The following is an 18,982-nucleotide window of genomic DNA, read 5'->3' as shown; positions in this document are numbered from 1 at the left end:
AAATTTGAAAGGGTCAGCGTGCGATTGCGCACTTGCCGAGAACCAGGAACAGCGGAGGCGACAGAGAGCAGAGAAGTAAGTGACGGCCCAGCATTCGCATGCGAGCATGTCCCGTGATGCAAACGCTGGCACCACCAGCAGCAGGGGAGAGAGCAAGTGTGCGCTCGCGGCCAGCAAGGCTGGCCGCAGCACGAGCTGTAACAAGATTGTTTTAGAATCCACTTATGCACCAGGTTTTAAAGTTCTAGGCACATTTTGGCTGGACTGGCATATTAATAGGGGAGCGGGGATGATAATTGTCGGTAGAATGGTGGTATTCCCTGTCTTGGATATCAAGACAGAATGCTGGTATTCCCTGGCAGTAGATTATATAGTAAATTGGTCAGTAGAAATCCTTGCACACTGAGCACCAGCCGGCTGTCTGTATTGCTGTTTCATGGGTAATTGGAATGGCCTCAGTATAGATTATCAATCACTTCAATGTTTTCTCTCATATGGTCAGTAGAAAAGGCTCTGTATTGAAAGTGCTAGAATTGTTACTGTATAATGATGATTATAGCTATTCTGAAATAGATTTTTTTTTTTATATTTATTGAATACGTAAAGCTGTCTGCACAGTATTATCCACTCCTGGAAGAGTCTTTCTTAATTGGAATCCTTGTAGGCTATTCACCTAATAAAGCTTAGGGTATGTTCATTTGGCAAAAACAGCCCAAGAAAGATTCAATATGTCCCCAAATAATGCCTCAAAACGCAGGATTCAGCTCCCATTGACTACTTAAAACAGCATGAAAATTTGTGCTGAAAAAAGTGACATTTTACTTATTTAGAGCAGTGCCACTTAAAAGCTCCCATTGAAATCATACATGTCACCCTTAGAACCAAAAATATGGATAGAACAATACAGTGACCTCTCAGAGGCCATCGCATGTTGAAGGCAGCATCAACATATGATGCTTTTGTATGTTGGGGCCATCGCATAAACGGCTATCCAGCAGCGCAGACTGCTTCAGCTGCTGCCGGATAGCCGTGTGGTCCGGTGACGATCACTTACATGTCCCCAGCGCTCCGGACCGTCCTCTTTGGGATCCCCTGAATCGCTGTTGCTCTCCATCATTGTCATCACGTTGCTGCGCACGCTGTCCCATCATCCAATAGGAGCGGCGTGCGTAGCGATGTGATGATGGCGATAAGGAACGACGATCCCGTGCAGCGGAGACGGTCTGGAGCGACGGGGACACCATGGGGACGTGGCGACAGCGAGGGAGGGAGACATCCAGGGCAGCGGTGACGGTCCTGGGCGGCGGGGACAGGTGAGTATAACTTCCTATATTTAACATTGCACGGATCTTTCAACATACGATGGTTTCAACAAACGATGGTTCATTTGGAACTAATTACCATGGTATGTTAAGGGACCACTGTATAAGAAGGAAGAGATATAGGATGCTATTTGACAGGGGCATCACATTGAAGAATTGTATTGAAAGGTCCATTGAACTGATATGGATTAAACAAGAATGTCAACTTTTTAGTCTTGAAAAAGAAAATGGTTAAAAAAAAAATGAACAAAACATTTTAAACATTTACAGAGAGCTTGGTACAGTTAAATGTGGTAAGGCTTAGATTGATTCCAGCCAAAAGAATGTATTACCTAAACAATAGAAAGTGTTAGATCCATGGGGCACCAATCACTGCAAGGAGGAGAATGAATTGAGCAGTAGCTGAGTATACACCCTGTCGCAAAGAGTGGTATGCTTGATAAATGCTTGTGGATCTTAAAGTGTATCAGGCATCCTGTGTTCTGTAATCTCCAATGTACAATGCGTTTGGAAAGTCTTGAGATCCTTTCACTTTTAAACCCTTTTACATTTTAAGTAGGCACTCTCATTTGAACATACTTTGCATAGATCAATAGTACAAGCAATATATAAGAAACTTTGTAATATGTCAAAAATGCTTCTTTCTCCTGCTTCTTTGCAGGCATGCTCTGTGACCTGGAGAGGCCATTGAGCGGGGGTGGGGGGGGGGGGGGGGGTTATGGGGGACTTGTGACTATTACCTTTTGTCAGTGTCACAGGTGGAACCTGTGTTATCTGCCTCTATATTTATAATAGGTTATTTTTCATTTAAGTCTTGCCTTTGATGATATTCAGAAGTGATCTTTACAGAACAAGAAATAAGGATCAGTAGTCGTAGTTAGAATCACAAGATTTCAAGCTTCAAACAACAATGTATTTGTGGCTGAGTACCACAAATTTTAAAAGAAAAATTTGATAAATATGAATTAACCCTTTCCCTAATAAAAGTTTGAATCACCCCTGTCACGATTCGGCTGGCTGGAGGTGGATCTTCTGTGCCAGAGAGGGATTGGCGTGGACCGTGTCGGTGGACCGGTTCTAAGTTGCTACTGGTATTCACCAGAGCCCGCCGCAAAACGGGATGGTCTTGCAGCGGCGGTAGCAACCAGCTCGTATCCACCGGCAACGGCTCAACCTCTCTGACTGCTGAGATAAGCGCGGTACAGGGGAGTAGACAAGAGCAAGGTCGGACGTAGCAGAAGGTCAGGGCAGGCAGCAAGGATCGTAGTCAGAGGCAACGGCAGGAGGTCTGGAACACAGGCTAGGAACACACAAGGAAACGCTTTCACTGGCACAATGGCAACAAGATCCGGCGAGGGAGTGCAGGGGAAGTGAGGTATAAGTAGGGAGTGCACAGTTGAAGGTACTGATTAAAACCTGCTGTGCCAATCAGTGGCGCACCGGCCCTTTAAATCGCAAAGACCCGGCGCGCGTGCGCCCTAAGGAGCTGGGCCGCGCGCGCCGGGACAGCACAGACGGGGAACGGGTCTGGTAAGGGAATCGAGATGCGCATCACGAGCGGGCGCGTCCCGCATCGCGAATCGCATCCCGGCTGGGAGCAATATCGCAACGCACCCGGTCGGCAGGTCTGACCGGGGCACTGTGAATAAGAGAACGCTGTGAGCGCTCCGGGGAGGAGCGGGGACCCGGAGCGCTCAGCGTAACAACCCCCTTTTACCTATTTTAAATAAAAATGATGTAAACATAAATAAATATAAAAACACATTGTATCGCTGTGTGCGTAAATGTCTGAACCATTAAAATATAATGTTAAGTTAACTGCATGGTCAATTTTGGTCACTTCTTATGCAAGAGTGATCAAAAAGTCCCATCAAAACAATAATGGTATCACTAAAAACTTAAGACCATGGCGCAAAAAATTAGCCCTCATATGTCCCCACCTACACAAAAATAAAAGTTATAGAGGTCAGAAGAGGACAATTATAAACATACAAATTTTCATACAAAAATGTATGTAGTAGTAAAAAAAAATAATAATATAAGTTGTGCTTATTGTATGGGCCTACGGATTAGATATAACATCTCATTTGTACCAAAAAGTGCACTGCGTAGAAACGGAAGCCCCTAAAAGTTGTTAAATAGCTTTTTTTCAATTTCTTCCCACATATTTTTTTTTCCATCTCGCTGTAGATTTGGTGGTAAAATGATTGATGTCATTACAAAGTACAGTTGGTGGTGCAAAAAACAGGCCCTTATATGGGTCTGTAAGTAGAAAATTGAAAGTGTTATGGCTTTTAGAAAAGGAAGAGGTAAAATCGAAAGTGTAAAAAAACAAAAACAAAAAAAATCATGTCCTTAAGGGGTTAAAAATGTAGTTGATAGGCAAAATCCCCAATGGGGCTAATATCCCCAAGTAGCCCCTTTGAGAATTGTGCTTTTACCTACATCTTAATATACCATATGTATACGTAATTGAGAAGCTCCCGGTATAGCTGCTGAGCACCCTAAATAAGATTTCAAACTTATTTTTAAATATAGATAGTTACACTGAAAATGAAAAAAACTTATTCTTAAAAAATATGTTTAACATAATAACTTGATTTAGACAATAGATCATTTTCTGATGACACATCCCCTTTAAGCTATAGTTATGTTATCAGCTCTAAAAACGGTTTAGTACATTTCTACTCGTTACCTGTTCTGTGGCACCACAGCTAATGTAATACAGATAAGAAATCGCCCAAACTCAAACGTCTTTCTTCACTCTCAGTGTCTAGAATAATGTTCTTTGGTGTCAACTGCTGCAAACCTGTTGGTAATATTTATCTTTTATCACGCTCCACCGGCACAAAAGTAACAAAATCGTAGACGGGAAGGGCATAATATTTAGCATTTTACTTGCAGATCTTTATCCCTGTTTATTGTTGTTATGGACCCCTAAGCTAAGTGTGATGTGTTTGGTTTCTTCGTGCTGAAAGCTAGACAAAAAGAAAATACGCAAGTATAAGTACATGTGCCTAGCTGCAGTGTCCCTGTGCGCTTCATTTATTTGATGGACCTGTTGGCAGGTAGTCACAGCATGCGCAGTAAGGTTACACGGCTCCAGATGAATTGTGCAGCATTTACCTTTATCAGCTGAGAAGGGAGCAATTATTTTTCAGCTTGGAGAAATGATAGACAAAATGTGGAAGGAAACTACGACCACGGCTGCACCTGAGTGATTGAAGAAATATGAACCTCGGGGGTTTGCTCATAAACCGAGAAAGTAAGACAAAATCATTACGTGTAAAGATCAAAGTGGCCCACCTAAGATCCAGGCAGTCGGCTAAAATCGGCTTAGGCAATAGTATAAAGAACAAGTCCCTTCATTGAGGTGAGAAATTAATGTTTTAGATCAATGCCCCTGTGCTAAACTCACACAGCTAGAAAGATCGTGGGCCTAGGTTACCAATCTTTCTCATTTCATGAGCATCTCAAACTTGCTCTGGGTCCTGATCTCTCCGAAGATGCTCTGCATGAGCAAAAATATATTGACATTCCCTTTGTGTGTGTCAAAGAGCAGGCTTTCGAAGACTTTGAAGGATGAGCTGGACTATGGCCAGATTTTGTGGACATCTTGATCTTTCACATCTGTTAGTTTAAAAATAACCTGTATTAACCTGGATGGCCGGGGGCTGTGCTGCAGTGTTTGCCTTTTTGTACTACAGGTTTACCACCTGCAGCAATAATTATTACATAAATAACAAAAAAGGCTTGAATTTAGAAGGAACAAATGTACGATCTACAGATACAGAATTTATAGGCCAGTTATTGTGATCGTAATACATTTCAAAGTTTCATTGTAGCTAAATATCTGCTCAACACATGGTTACAATTACTTGATAACTAAGAAAAGAAATGAGAGTTAAGTAAAATAAAATATATCCTGGGTGGAATTGACTCTTTGGTAAACAGAATATTTGCTATTTCCAGTTATTCTTGACAAAATTAAGTTTTGCTCACGTTGTATTATGTTTAATGTACAGTATATGGTTGAAAAAGCTCCTGAGTCCTGATGTATGTTACTGGAGGCTGTGATGAATGCCTAAAGATGACATACATCAGTGATAGACCAATATAGGATGTAATGGATACATCATGAGTATTTTCATTACATACCTGTCAACTAGGCACTCTCATTTTAAGCATATTTCCTCCTTGTGATTCTTAACATATTTTACTTCATTTCCCAAAAGTTACTCCTTACCCAAGAGAAACAGCTCTAAAGTCTTGTCCACTAGGTGTCTCGCTTTTCTGCAATCTGCAGTCCACTGCTTGTTTTCAGGAGTAATCTGTCTTTAGGAACAGTTAGGTCAGGACAAATTACAGAAAGTTGGGTTGGGGCTTACCTTGTGCTTTGTACAGGAGAGAGAGAGAGAGAGAGAGAGAGAGAGCCTGAGAAAGCCCAGACTGTATACCAGGCAAGCTAAGGCATTCTGTGTGCTGAAGATTATCCACACTGTTACTGAAAGGTAAATCAAGGATTCTCTATTATCATTAAGCAGCAGAAGCATCTTAGTACTTAGTGTAACCCTTCCTTGCTGTGGTCCTGCTGTTGTTTCTTTCCAATCTGCTCACACTTTTCACCCCAGTGCAACAGTCTCTTCTCCCATCACCTGTCATTTATAGTAATGTACTGTGTAAATCATCCCCAGCACAGTGAAGCATGTTAATTCCAGGGCACTTTCACTAGCACTAGGTCATGGCATGGCAGAGAGGAGTAGGTTATTATTAGACAGGCAACTAAGGGAGGAAGTGCCTGTGTGTGTACTAGTGGCATACAGGCCATATCTGTCCAGCCCCCTGAAATGTAGAGAATGAGAAATAGCTGTGGTACCATTGGTACCAACAATCATGAGAACGACAGTCCCATGTCCTCTTGGATACTGCAGAGGTCAAACATGCACGCTTCCACTCCACTTTACAGACCTGACAAACATAGTGGGAACCTTTTAAAATAAACTGGAGGAACTGCACAATCTGCACTGTCCCAGAGCCCCTTCTTTTACCATACCTTGACCTTCAGAGTGTAAAATAAAACATTGAGCCATCTTCTACCCTATTCCGCCATTGAATCAAATATTGAAATATTGATTCAATATCTAATTCCCTAAACCACCAGGAAAGTATTAGTCTGAAATATTTTTTTATGTTATTTTGTGCAAACTTGGACCCCATTTATAATCCATTGCATCTCAAATTGTAAATCAGTATGATTATCCTTATCTTTAACAGGTTATCCAGGAAAAAACTTTTTTTTATATATCAACTGGCTCCAGAAAGTTAAACAGATTTGTAAATTACTTCTATTAAAAAATCTTAATCCTTTCAGTACTTTTGAGCTTCTGAAGTTAAGGTTGTTTTTTTCTGTCTAAGTGCTCTCTGATGACACGTGTCTCGGGAAACGCACAGTTTAGAAGCAAATCCCCATAGCAAACCTCTTCTAAACTGGGCGTTTCCCGAGACGTGTGTCATCAGAGAGAACTTAGACAGAAAAGAACAACCTTAACTTCAGAAGCTCATAAGTACTGAAAGGATTAAGATTTTTGAATAGAAGTAATTTACAAATCTGTTTAACTTTCTGGAGCCAGCTGATATATATATATATATATATATATATATATATATATATATAAATAAAAGTTTTTCCTGGAATACCCCTTTAATATAAATGCTGAACAGCAGAACAGGATGCTTGTTTGTGTGTAGGATTAAGTATAGTGGAATAGCTGGATATTTGTGTAAAGCAATCAAAGTATTTTATACTTGGTAACTGAAAAGGTAAAGTTGACAGGTGAATATGAGTGCAAAATCAGGACACTTAAGAGCTATAGAGAGTGAAATGAATCGCACTAGTGCAGATCACAAAAGCACCAATCTCCGGATCTGTCTGTTGGAATGACTTTGTAGTGTTCACGTGGACAGATCACAATTGTCATTCCTTTCTTTCAGCTTACAGGAATACAGAAGCGTTGCCAATAGTCAGAGTCGCTCCTTGGCTGCTTAATTGTATCTGACAGATAAAGAGTATAGGCAATGTAAAAACCTAAGCACTGTACTCACTGAGCATAAGGCTGGATTATAGATGGCGTATGTGACTTTTACTGATTTGTTACTTGTCCAACAATATCACTTAAGGGGAATAGATATAAACAGTCTTCAATCAAGGGAGAAAAGATTTGACAGCAAAACTCCTTCGATTTATGAAATATTACAGTTTACGGCTATGTTCAGACAGTGTACTTTTAATCATATATGTAGCCGTAAACATTATGATCACTTTTCTAAACAAGCAAAGTTATAGGAATTGCTGAAGGTTATTTCACATTTTTATGGTTTTACGTTTTTTCGGTTGGATTTTGTTATTCCTGCTTTTATTTCTTCTGTCCGTATTTTTGTAAAAAAAAATGTATCTCATTTTACACTGTGTGAACATTGCCAAAAACATGCCTGTCATTTCAGGTAAGGCTACTTTCACACTGCCGCTGAGCTCCGATAAAGGGAGTTCCGTTACAAAATGACAGGAGTTGGGTGGAGAAAACATTACTGCATGTCCGGTATTTTTCTCTGCTCAACTCCTCTAAAATAGCTGACACCCGACTGACCCAATGCAAAGTTAAAGGAAATCTGTCACCAGTGTCACCTGCACTAACCTGTTGGTAAAGGCAGGTAGTGAAGGGGACACTTATGACAATGGTACTTACCTTGTCCCGTTCCGTGCAGTCGTTCTCTGGTAATCTTCTCCGGTATCTTCAGCTCTGGGCCCAGCTTGGGGCATGGGCTTTGCTTAGTGACGTCACCGCTGCTGTTCTCTGCTGGGTCCAGCTGATAGAGAACATCAGCGGTGACGTCACTAAGCTCCGCCCATGCTCCAAGCTGATCCCAGAGCTGAATATACCGGAGAAGTTTACCGGAGAGCGACTGCACGGAACGAGACAAGCTAAGTACCGTTGTCATCAGTGTCACCTGCACTACCTGTATGTACCAAAAGGTTAGTTCAGGTGACACTGGTGACAGATTTCCTTTAATAGGTTTGGCCTGGACCCTGCGGTGCCTGTTGTGCTTCAACCCTTTCAGGGTTCGTTAAGCGTAAGAAAATAGCCTAACGGACCCTTTACGGGACAGGGCATAGTGGCAGTGTGAAAGTAACCTAGCATATGTGAATATGAATATGGCATTTCCACCAGTTTTCTCCTGAGCTAATGGCTTTAGTCTAGCTGCTATTAAAAGAGTAGTCTAGTGCAGACTATTCCAACTCCGTTCTGCCCGGGTTGAAAAAAAATGAAAACAAACTTCTTTCACTCACCTTCCTGTATTCCCGTGGAGAACGGCTACAGCTGATCGGTCCTCCGGTCCCGTCTTCTGCCTTCTTCCTGTTCACAGATCGTCATACAGCGTTCAGCATATCACTGGTCGAGGCAGGACATCGCTGCGGCCGGTGATAGGCTGAGGGCCGTGTGATGATCTACGCACAGGAAGAAGGCAGAAGACTGGACTGGAGGCCCGATCAGCTGTAGCGGCACTCTACGGGAATGCAGAAAGGTGAGTGAAAGTTTGTTTTCATTTTTTTTCAGCTCGGGCAGAACAGAGTTGGAATAGTCTGCAGTAGACTACTCCTTTAAGTCTCCTATACACTGCAGACATTCAGAAGAAGGGATCCTGCTGTTCTGTGGGGTGGCTGATGTGTGGCAGGGAGAAAAGTGACCTCACACTTACAAAAGAGGAATCATTAGACTTGTAGCTGGAGGGAGGGAACTCCCACAGGAAAGAGCCATTTCACAAAAAGATGGCCACAGTATTATGGTAATCTCACAACATAGCCATTTAGCCACAAGACAAGCACAGATCCTTCTTAAGCATGTCCATTACTGTCTGGCAGGTAAGTACTAAAATCACCTTATGATGGAGAACCCCTTTAACCTCAACCTCAATCTCTAGTCAATTGTGTAAACTTGAGCTGTTTTCACAGTTCATGGTGATTGTAGAATTTAGGGGGAGTAGGAAAATAGCAATTCATCTGATAAGATATATTACACAGTTTTTTTTATATTTTCATGTACTAGTACTATTGATATATGTAAAGTTCATTAAAATTACAATTCCTATTTAAGGCATCATGTACATGGCAGCATTCAGGCTATATGGAAGAACACTGAATACTTGCTTCTCAGTATTATGAAGCTGTTTACACTGCTGTTGTATGGTTCTCCATATGGCACTATATCATAAATATATTCCTGGCTTCCATAAGATTCAGCGGAGCATGCAGCTAAGCAACCAACAGAAATCTGAATGCAGCTCTGTGTGTGATCAATCTACAAGACGTAATGTAACTGAAGATCGAGTATTTGCAAAGTAACTCCACATCAAATGGAAGCAGAGGGTCAGTATCAATGGGACTTACGGTACTCTGGTTGGGTGACAGTTACTAGTGGGGTCACTTCTTTTTAATATGTTGATTAATGACCTTGTAGAGGGATTTCAGAGTCAAATTTCTATATTTGCAGATAACACTAAACTGGGTAAGGTGATCACCACAGAGGAGGATAACTCAATATTACAGAGGGATCTGGGTAAGCTGGAGGCTTGGGCACAGGCATGGAAAATAAAGTTTAATGGGGATAAATGTAAGGTGATGCACTTGGGCCGTAAAAACATGTACAATTATGTGCTAAATAATAAAACATTAGGTAAAACTTCAGTAACCAGTGCCAGGCAGCGGCAGCCAAAGTTAACAATGGCAACGGATGCATTAAGAGAGGCATAGAGACTCGGGACAGGAACATAGTTTTACCTCTGTATAAATCATAAGTCAGACCACACATGGAGTATTGGGTTCCAGTTTGGGGAACTTGGGTATAGGAGGGACATGGCTGAACTGGAGAGGGGCAGAGACCAAGATGATTAATGGTATGGGAGGATTTCAGGACCAAGACAGGTTATCAAGCTTGGGGTTATTTGGTTTGGAGAAAAGATGTCTTAGGGGTGATCTGATCACAATGTACAAATATATGAATGGACGGTACAGAGATCTTTCTAGTGATCTTTTTCTACCTAGGCCAGTAACCATGACAAGGGAGCATCCTCTATGTCTAGAGGAAATAAGGTTTCACCATCATCACTGACAGTGATTCTTTACTGTAAGAGCAGTGAGACTATGGAACTCCCTGTAACTTGATGTTGTCATGTCTGACTTAATGAATAAGTTTAAGGGGGGTCTGGATATTTTTCTAGAAAACTATAAATACAGGTTATGGATGCTAGATTTACGGGGATAGGATGGTGATCCAGGTATTTATTCTGATATGGGAGTCAGGAAGGAAATTTTTCCTCCTATGGATCAATTGGCATCAGCCTCATGTTTTTTTTTTTTGCCTTCCTCTGGATCAACACAGTAGGGCTTTAGGTTGAACTTCTTTTAACCTTTTAAACTATGTAACTATCATATATAGTTTTTATCTAGAAGTTAAATAATTCAGTGGTGGACATGTGCTATAAAGAGATTCAAATATGTGATTAGTATGTCATGACTGGGACCCACCACTGATCACAAAAATTAGGGACCACAGCACTCTCTCTGAGCTTTATCGGACACAGCTCCATCTTAATCCTTGTGTTATGTCTGATGTTACAGCTTAGTTGAGGTTCTGACTCATTTACTTGTAAATGGCTGAGCATCAATAATAGAAATGGGACACTCTGTTTGATAACAGCCAAAGGGATGTGACAATCCACAAATTACATCAGCTCAGTTGTTCTTGCCTTAGACCCACACTGATCACATTCTAATGGCATATTCTGGGGAAATATCATAAGCTATTATGGTATACCTTAGCAGGTTATGTGCAAAAGAAAAGCAATCCAGCTCACACTGTGTCTCCGGCCCACTGCTGTACGGACTGGAGTGGACCAACTCCTATAATTGAATGCGGGAAATAGAGTATTGTCCAGCGCAGTAGCTCAGTTAAAATCCTTATTCCTTTATTAGTGACCAAACACAGACATAGGTAGTAACAGGTAACGAGTTTCGGCTGTCGTGTGCAGCCTTAGTCGTACAAAGAAGTTAGAATAGTGAGAATCTTATATAGTGGGTACAGGGCGGGTCAACGCAATCTCACACCGGCATGATTAGAGATTAACCCTGTGACCACCATATTCACAATAGTATCGTTAAACGTTGTCAGAGAATGCACTAAAAAGCATATATCAAAAATAGTTCTATATAATACAAGTGTATAGTATAAAACCAGATACATAAAAATGATATTACTCCAAATAGCGTGACACAGATTGAGGATAAATACACACTCGGTAGAAGGTGTTTTTTGAGACACTGTAGGCAGGCTGTAATATAAGCTATACTTCTTAAATTAATTCACACTCGGAGAAAAAGAGTGCAATCACAACTATAGAATGTATGTTTGACTAGCATGCCACCCCATCTCTCAAAACCACTGTTGTTTAACTGCATATTTTAACTATTGATGTGATTTTTTTATTATTAAAAAGACTTATCCTTGCAAAATCATACCAAGAAGGAAAAAACGCTAACTGCAAATTGTAGAAAAAAACGCATTCATTTGTATCGTCTCCTATAATAAGAAGACACAAAAAATACAGACCAGAGATGCGAAAATATGTACATAAAAAGGCAGACAAAAAATGGAAAAAACGAGAAAACAACAGAAAGAATTGGACATTATACAGAGACAGGACGTAATATTCAAACTAGTGTTGCATAAACCGTATCTTGACACGTAAAACTTTTTAGATATATCTACTAACAATGCAACATCACGTCCTGCCTCTTATTTAAACCACTAGGAAATTGTGTTTTCAATTTTAATATCCAAAAGATCTCCCGATTCAACAATTTTTGTCTAGAGTTCCCACCCCTGACCGATGGAATAACACACTCTATGCCTTGTACAGAAAGAGAGGAATAACTCCCTTCATGTCTTTCCGCACAGTGGCAGGTGACCATGTAGACATGGCAGGAGTTAAAGTGAGGAACATCCGACAGATGCTTTCTGATCCTCACCTTTTAAGGGAGTGGACGTGCAGCCTACATACTGCAGATTACACTGTTCACATAAGATTAGATAGATACCGTTGGACATGTTGCAATTAATGAATTGTTTAATACTGTAAGAATCTCCTGTGGTGAAAGATAATATATTAGAAGTGTTCTTCATCACCTTGCATCACGTGCAGCGTACATGGTCACATCTATAGGATCCTGTTGTCTCTAACCATGTAGTGCAGACCCCTTGGATGATCTGAATAGACTAGGTGAAATTCTGCCCCCCTAATGTCTGGGCCACATCTGAAACCTTCATTAAAAATTTTTTGAAGTGTCTATCCCCCATAATGATAGGTAAGTATTTCCTGATAATGTCACAACTGTTGTTATATTCTTGGTTGAATTGGGTGGAAAACACAAGGGTCCGGTGCTGCAGGACTGTCCGGTGAGGAGATCGTCCGGTGGGATAGTGGTTCCGGGCTGCTATCTTCACCGGGGAGGCCTCTTTTAAGTGCTTCGGGCCCGGCCCCAGAATAGTCACGTTGCCTTGACGACGATGCAGAGGTACGTTCATTACCAACGTACTTCTGCGTCATCGTCAAGGCAACGCCTCTATTCTGGGCCCGAAGCGCGGAGAAGAGGCGCCCCCGGTGAAGATAGCAGCCCGGAACCACTATCCCACCGGACGACCTCCTCACCGGACAGTCCTGCAGCACCGGACCAGCGCCGAGCGGAGGCAAGTACTGTACAGAACTAAAGGGGGTGAGAGGGGGCTGGATGATGTCAAAGGCCGCAGTGGTCTTCAACCTGTGGACCTCCAGAGGTTTCAAAACTACAACTCCCAGCAAGCCCGGACAGCCGATGGCTGCCCGGGCTTGCTGGGAGTTGTAGTTTTGAAACCTCTGGAGGTCCGCAGGTTGAAGACCACTGAGGGCGGATGATGACAAGAGGATGATGAAGGGGGGGTGTGGGATGATGACTAGGGGATGATGAAGGGGGGTGGGGATGATGACAAGGGGATGATGAAGGGGGGGTGTGGGATGATGACAAGGGGATGATGAAGGGGGATGGGGATGATGACAAGGGGATGATGAAGGGGGGGGTGTGGGATGATGACAAGGGGATGATGAAGGGAGGGGGTGTGGGATGATGACAAGGGGATGATGAAGGGGGGTGGGGATGATGACAAGGGGATGATGAAGGGGGTGTGTGGGATGATGACAAGGGGATGATGAAGGGGGATGGGGATGATGACAAGGGGATGATGAAGGGGGGGTGTGGGATGATGACAAGGGGATGATGAAGGGGGGGGTGGGATGATGACAAGGGGATGATGAAGGGGGTGGGGATGATGACAAGGGGATGATGAAGGGGGGGTGTGGGATGATGACAAGGGGATGATCACAGGTGATGATGATGAGGGTCTGGATGATGACAGGGTGATGATGATGAGGATGTTAATGACGGGGGTCTGGATGATGACAGGGGGGGGATGATGTATTTCCCACCCTAGGCTAATACTCGAGTCAATAACTTTTCCTGGGATTTTGGGGTGAAATTAAGGGCCTCGGCTTATACTCGGGTCGGCTTATACTCGAGTATATACGGTAAGTGACGTCCTATTCAAATGTGTGGCTTGTGTGATAGCCTGCTGAATGCTCCACTTGGAATATCCTCTTTGTGTCAGGCAAGTCCAATCTCCTGGGACTCCCTGACAAAGTCATCAAAGAGCGTACAGTTGCGTCTGGACCTACTCATCTCCCCGATCGGGAGATTGGTGACTACATGGTCCGGGTGACACGAGCTCGCCTGCAGAATCAAATTCTCTGCAAGGTCTGTAAGTGGATAACCATATGTCCAGGAAAGAAATCTTGATTTCCATATGTGTGACTGTAAACGCAGGTCCATAGGAATTACTATTCAAGTATTCCCTGAACTGTGGTACGGCCAACACACCCGACTTCCAGACAAAGATCAAGTCTTCGATGTATCGACCGTACCGCAGTATATCCCCCATAAATGTATTCCGGGCACAAAATAAAAATTCCCTCTCCCATCAACACATGTATATGTTGGCGAGAGAGGGAGAGAACTTGGCGCCGATCGACGCCCCGGTGACCTGCAGGTAAAATTTTCCATCAAACATAAAAAAATTATGTGATAATAAAAATACAACCACTAAACAAATATAATCCTGCAGTGCACCAGCGTCAGTCGAGTAGATAGATAAGAACCACCGGAGAGCAACATCAGCCTGTCTATTGCGTATGATGGAATACAGCGTATGATGTTACATCAACTGTAATCCAAGATAAACCTTCCCTCCACTGGATGGACTACAGGGCTGCAAGAACATGGGTAGTGTCTTTGATAAAACCAGGCATGTGTGGTATAAATGGTTGCAGTATGGAGTCCACCCAGGCACACAATCTCTCGTTTGGCGAGGATATACCTGCCACAATTGGAGGGGGAAATTGGTTCTTGTGGACCTTGGGGAGGGAATGGAAGATTGGAATAACTGGATTTTGTATTTTAATATAATCAGCCTCCTTCTTAGTAAAGAAACCACCATTTAACCCAAGGTCCACAAGAGATTCCAATTTACTTTTAAACATTCCCATAGGATTGTGAGACAGTGGTCCATAAGTGTATTCATCCTCTAACATAGCCAAGTTGAGCTTGCGATACAAGCCACTGTCAAGCACTACAGTTGCGCCCCCTTAGTCTGCACTCTGTATTACAATATCCTCCATTTTTTCTAGAGCAGATTTTTCCTTTACTGTGAGGTTATTTTTAAAAGGGGACGCATTGTTATAATTCAACCAATTCTTGTTCGGCCAGATCTTGAAATTGATCAAGTACTGGCGTATGTGACATGACCAGATAAAATTCCGGATTGGGGGTATGAAAGGCAGGTACAGTATCAACCATGGTAGAATCATGCAACAATTGTAGATGAGATGGTGCGGCAAGTTTCCGAAATGTGAAACCCGCCGCACTGTTGCTGTCAATAGAACTAATACCTGGTGAATTACCTAAAATAGAGCCATCACATTCAACAAACAACTGATCAATATGCTAATTGTTTATATCATGCTCATCACTATCAATATGTACACTTTCAATATTGTTATCATCTATAACCACATCAGTGGGATAGAAGAAAAATGCTTACGGACAGTGATGGCTCTAATGAATTTGTTCACATCTAGTAAAGTTCTAAACAGGTCAAAATGGCAGGCTGGTTAAAATGAAAGTCCTTTAGACAAAACGGATTCAGATAATATTTTTAGCAGACAAGTTGAATACCGGAACAGTCTTTACTTCTTGTGCTCCTGCCTGGGCTTTCTTTTTTGTTGTCTGGTGTTTGAGCCCGGCCCGTGTTTTTTTTTATGACGCCTTTGCTGCCTCTCGTGGTTCTTGACGTGATGGCATAGGAGAAGATACGGCTGCTGGAGTATGTTGGTCTGGAGATTGATCTCTGGAATCCTGGATCGTCTCTACGGAGTCCAGGTCAGTGTCATTGAATCTCACTCCAGAATCCCTATTATTATTTTTCTTCTGGTTACAACCAGAAGAAAAATAATTCTGGTTATCTGGTTATGTCACGTACGCCAGTACTCGATCAATTTCAAGATCTGTCCGAACAAGAATTGGTTGAATTATAACAATGCATCCCCTTTGAAAAATTACCTCACAGTAAATGAAAAATATGCTCTCGAATCCCTAGAAAAAATTGAGGATATTATAATACAGAGTGCAGACAAAGGGGGCGCAATTGTAGTGCTAGACAGTGGCTTGCATCCCAAGCTCAACTTGGCCATGTTAGAGGATAAATACACTTATAGACCACTGTCTCACAATCCAATGGGAATGTTTAAAAGTAAATTGGAGTCCTGATAGAAGGGGGGGGGGGTAATGTTGGCGTGGGGGGGAGTTCAATAACAGGGGACGATAAAAAATTAAAATAAAATAAAAATAAAAATTTCCATATATTTACTCAGGTTTAAATAGGTAACTTTTGGGTCTCTTTGTTTATAGTTTTCCATGGCATGGGGGGCCATTATTGCATTTTACTATTTCGTCTGGGGGGTGCCTCCCTGGTCGGCTCCGGGGAGTTGTCCCTCCCATGTTTTGACCGAGGCATGCATGAGGCGGGGTAACTGAGGGGGCTATTTACTACTGTATGCGGGAGGATGCCCTCATCACTTGGGTGGGGGCTCATGGAGGGGAAAGGTAGATGATTTGTAGGGGTTCTGCATTTTCTATCTTTATCTTATACTGGCGAGGAAGGTGGAGTTTTGGAAATATGGGATTGTCTTCACGATTTGGCAGTTTGGAAGTCGCAATGGCGATGAGTGGGGCTTCTCTGGTGGAAAGGGGTCCACTCGCCAGGGAGGGGGGTTTGGGAGGTGGGGAGCTGCTGTCAGGGGATTGGGGGCAGGAGGTGTTGGGTGGGATTGGGTTTGTTCTTCGTGGTTTATTGCTAAATGTTCTACTATGTCTAATGGAGGTGTGCATCTTAATTGTTTTCTTTGCATCACTTTATGAGAATTGTCTCATGGAATGTTAAGGGGCTGCGGTCCCCCCACAAGCGCAACATGGTGTTACGCCACTTGAAGAGGCTCTCGCCGGACATTGCCCTGCTACAGGAGACACATCTGGAGGTAGCTGATTTCCCTAGAATGAAGAAATGGTGGGTTGGACGGGTGGAGGGGTCCCCAGTGGTAGATAGGAAGGCGGGGGTGGTCACACTATTTCATAGGTCCTTCAAGGGGGAGGTCCTTTTGGTGTCCTCTGATGACAAGGGGAGATGCTGCAGTGTCCTATTACGAATGGGTCAGGGGGAGATGGAGGTGTTCAATGTCTATGGACCGAACACTGATCACTCTGTATTCCTTGGAGATTTGGCGGGGAGGTTATCTGCAGCGCCTGCTGCTTCTAAACTCGTAGCGGGTGACTTTAATCTAGTGATGCATCACGCTGAAGATAGGCGCAGCAACAGACGTATACCCCCATCCCCTAGACCTGCTGATTTTCTATTATCGCCCTGGGCGACGGGACTGAGATTGACGGACGCATGGAGGACTTTACATCCGGCTGACCGCGACTTTAGCCACTATTCACACTCCCACGACTCATGGTCCAGACTGGACTATTGCTTTGTGACTGACTCCCTTTTGACTGCACTTGACGAAGTCTCACTGATGGCTTTAGTGATCTCGGATCACCCCCCGCTACTCATTGAAGTGACTGACACTGTACCCAAAGGTTCTGACTTCCTGTGGAGGTTCCCAACTTGCCTGGCTAGGGACGAACAGTTTCAGTCGCTACTAAAAGGGTGGTGGGTGGAGTATTCTATGGACAATGACCAGCATAAGGACGATGCTCGCTTATTTTGGGAGACAGCCAAGGTGGTGTTAAGAGGGCGCATTATGGTATATGCTTCCTCTCTAAAAAGGACAATAGCTTCTCAGGTGAAAGTACTGGGTGACACTCTTAGACAAAAATACACCCGTTTTCTTGCGGCTCCGGATGAGGCCTCTAAGAGGGAATGGGTCTTGGCCAAAATGGCTTATGATAGTTGGCTTGAGCGGAGGGATAACTTACATCGTTCTCACTTTGAGGCTTCATTGTTCCAGTTCGGCAATAAGCCAGGACGTCTTTTGGCACGCTTCGCTAAGGGAGCATTGCCCTCCTCTACTATCACAGCATTGAGAGACAACACTGGGACCATCCAACGGAACCCTAGACAGATGGTTGACATTCTTTCGCAATATTATGCAGACTTGTATGCGCCCTCCCACCTGGACGTTGACTCTTTCGCGTTTTGGTTATACCCTGGGGCCATACCCACACTGACCACTGTGGAAAACAATTTTCTTAATGCACCGAAACAGGGAGCCGAACTAGAGCAGGTGATAAGGGGATTGCAGCCTGACAAGGTGCCTGGTCCGGATGGATTTTCTGGCGACTTTTTTAAAATACTCAAGGGAGAGGTCTCCCCTACACTGCTGTCCTTGTATAACCTGTATCTGGATGGGACACGTATTCCTTCCGACTCAAACACAGCTTACATCAAAGTTCTTACTAACCCGGGGAAGGACTTGCTATCTCCCTATGGTTAGAAGCCAATTTCGTTAATCAACGTTGACCTGAAGATACTCTCTAAAATCATGGCCAATAGACTAGCTAGGATCCTTCCTCATATAATTTCCCCGACACAGGTGCGCTTTATCACGGGTCGCTCGGCGGTTACTCATCTCAGGACAGTGTTGGTGTCACCATTCGGCTCACAGGTAGTGGATCCTCTGTGTCAGCGAGGGATTGGCGTGGACCGTGCTAGTGGACCGGTTCTAAGAGGCTACTGGTTTTCACCAGAGCCCGCCGCAAAGCGGGATGGTCTTGCTGCGGCAGTAGCAACCAGGTCGTATCCACTAGCAACGGCTCAACCTCGCTGACTGCTGAGAAGGCGTGGGACAGAAGGACTAGGCAGAGGCAAGGTCAGACGTAGCAGAAGGTCGGGGGCAGGCGGCAAGGTTCGTAGTCAGGATGGATAGCAGAAGTTCAGGTAACACAGGCTTTGGACACACTAAAC

At 43.4% G+C, this 18,982-nt stretch overlaps 1 protein-coding gene across 9 annotated transcripts in view; it reads left to right on the top strand.

The window, feature by feature from the left end:
• The window catches only part of CCDC148 (coiled-coil domain containing 148), a 250,848-nt gene that overhangs the window by 117,235 nt on the left and 114,631 nt on the right, over positions 1 to 18,982 (top strand). Inside the window, exon 1 of one of the 9 annotated variants that reach the window (XM_056535048.1) lies at positions 9,877 to 9,934. The exons of the other annotated variants lie outside the window; for them this stretch is intronic. The gene's annotated coding sequence lies outside the window, so the exon portion shown is untranslated. Of the gene's footprint in view, positions 1 to 9,876; positions 9,935 to 18,982 lie in introns of those variants that run through there. 9 annotated transcript variants of the gene reach the window in all.

This window comes from Hyla sarda, chromosome 8, assembly GCF_029499605.1.
Source record: "Hyla sarda isolate aHylSar1 chromosome 8, aHylSar1.hap1, whole genome shotgun sequence".
Lineage (NCBI taxonomy): Eukaryota > Metazoa > Chordata > Amphibia > Anura > Hylidae > Hyla > Hyla sarda.
The sequence above is the reverse complement of the archived record's forward strand: the minus strand, read 5'-3'. Positions and strand labels throughout refer to the sequence as shown.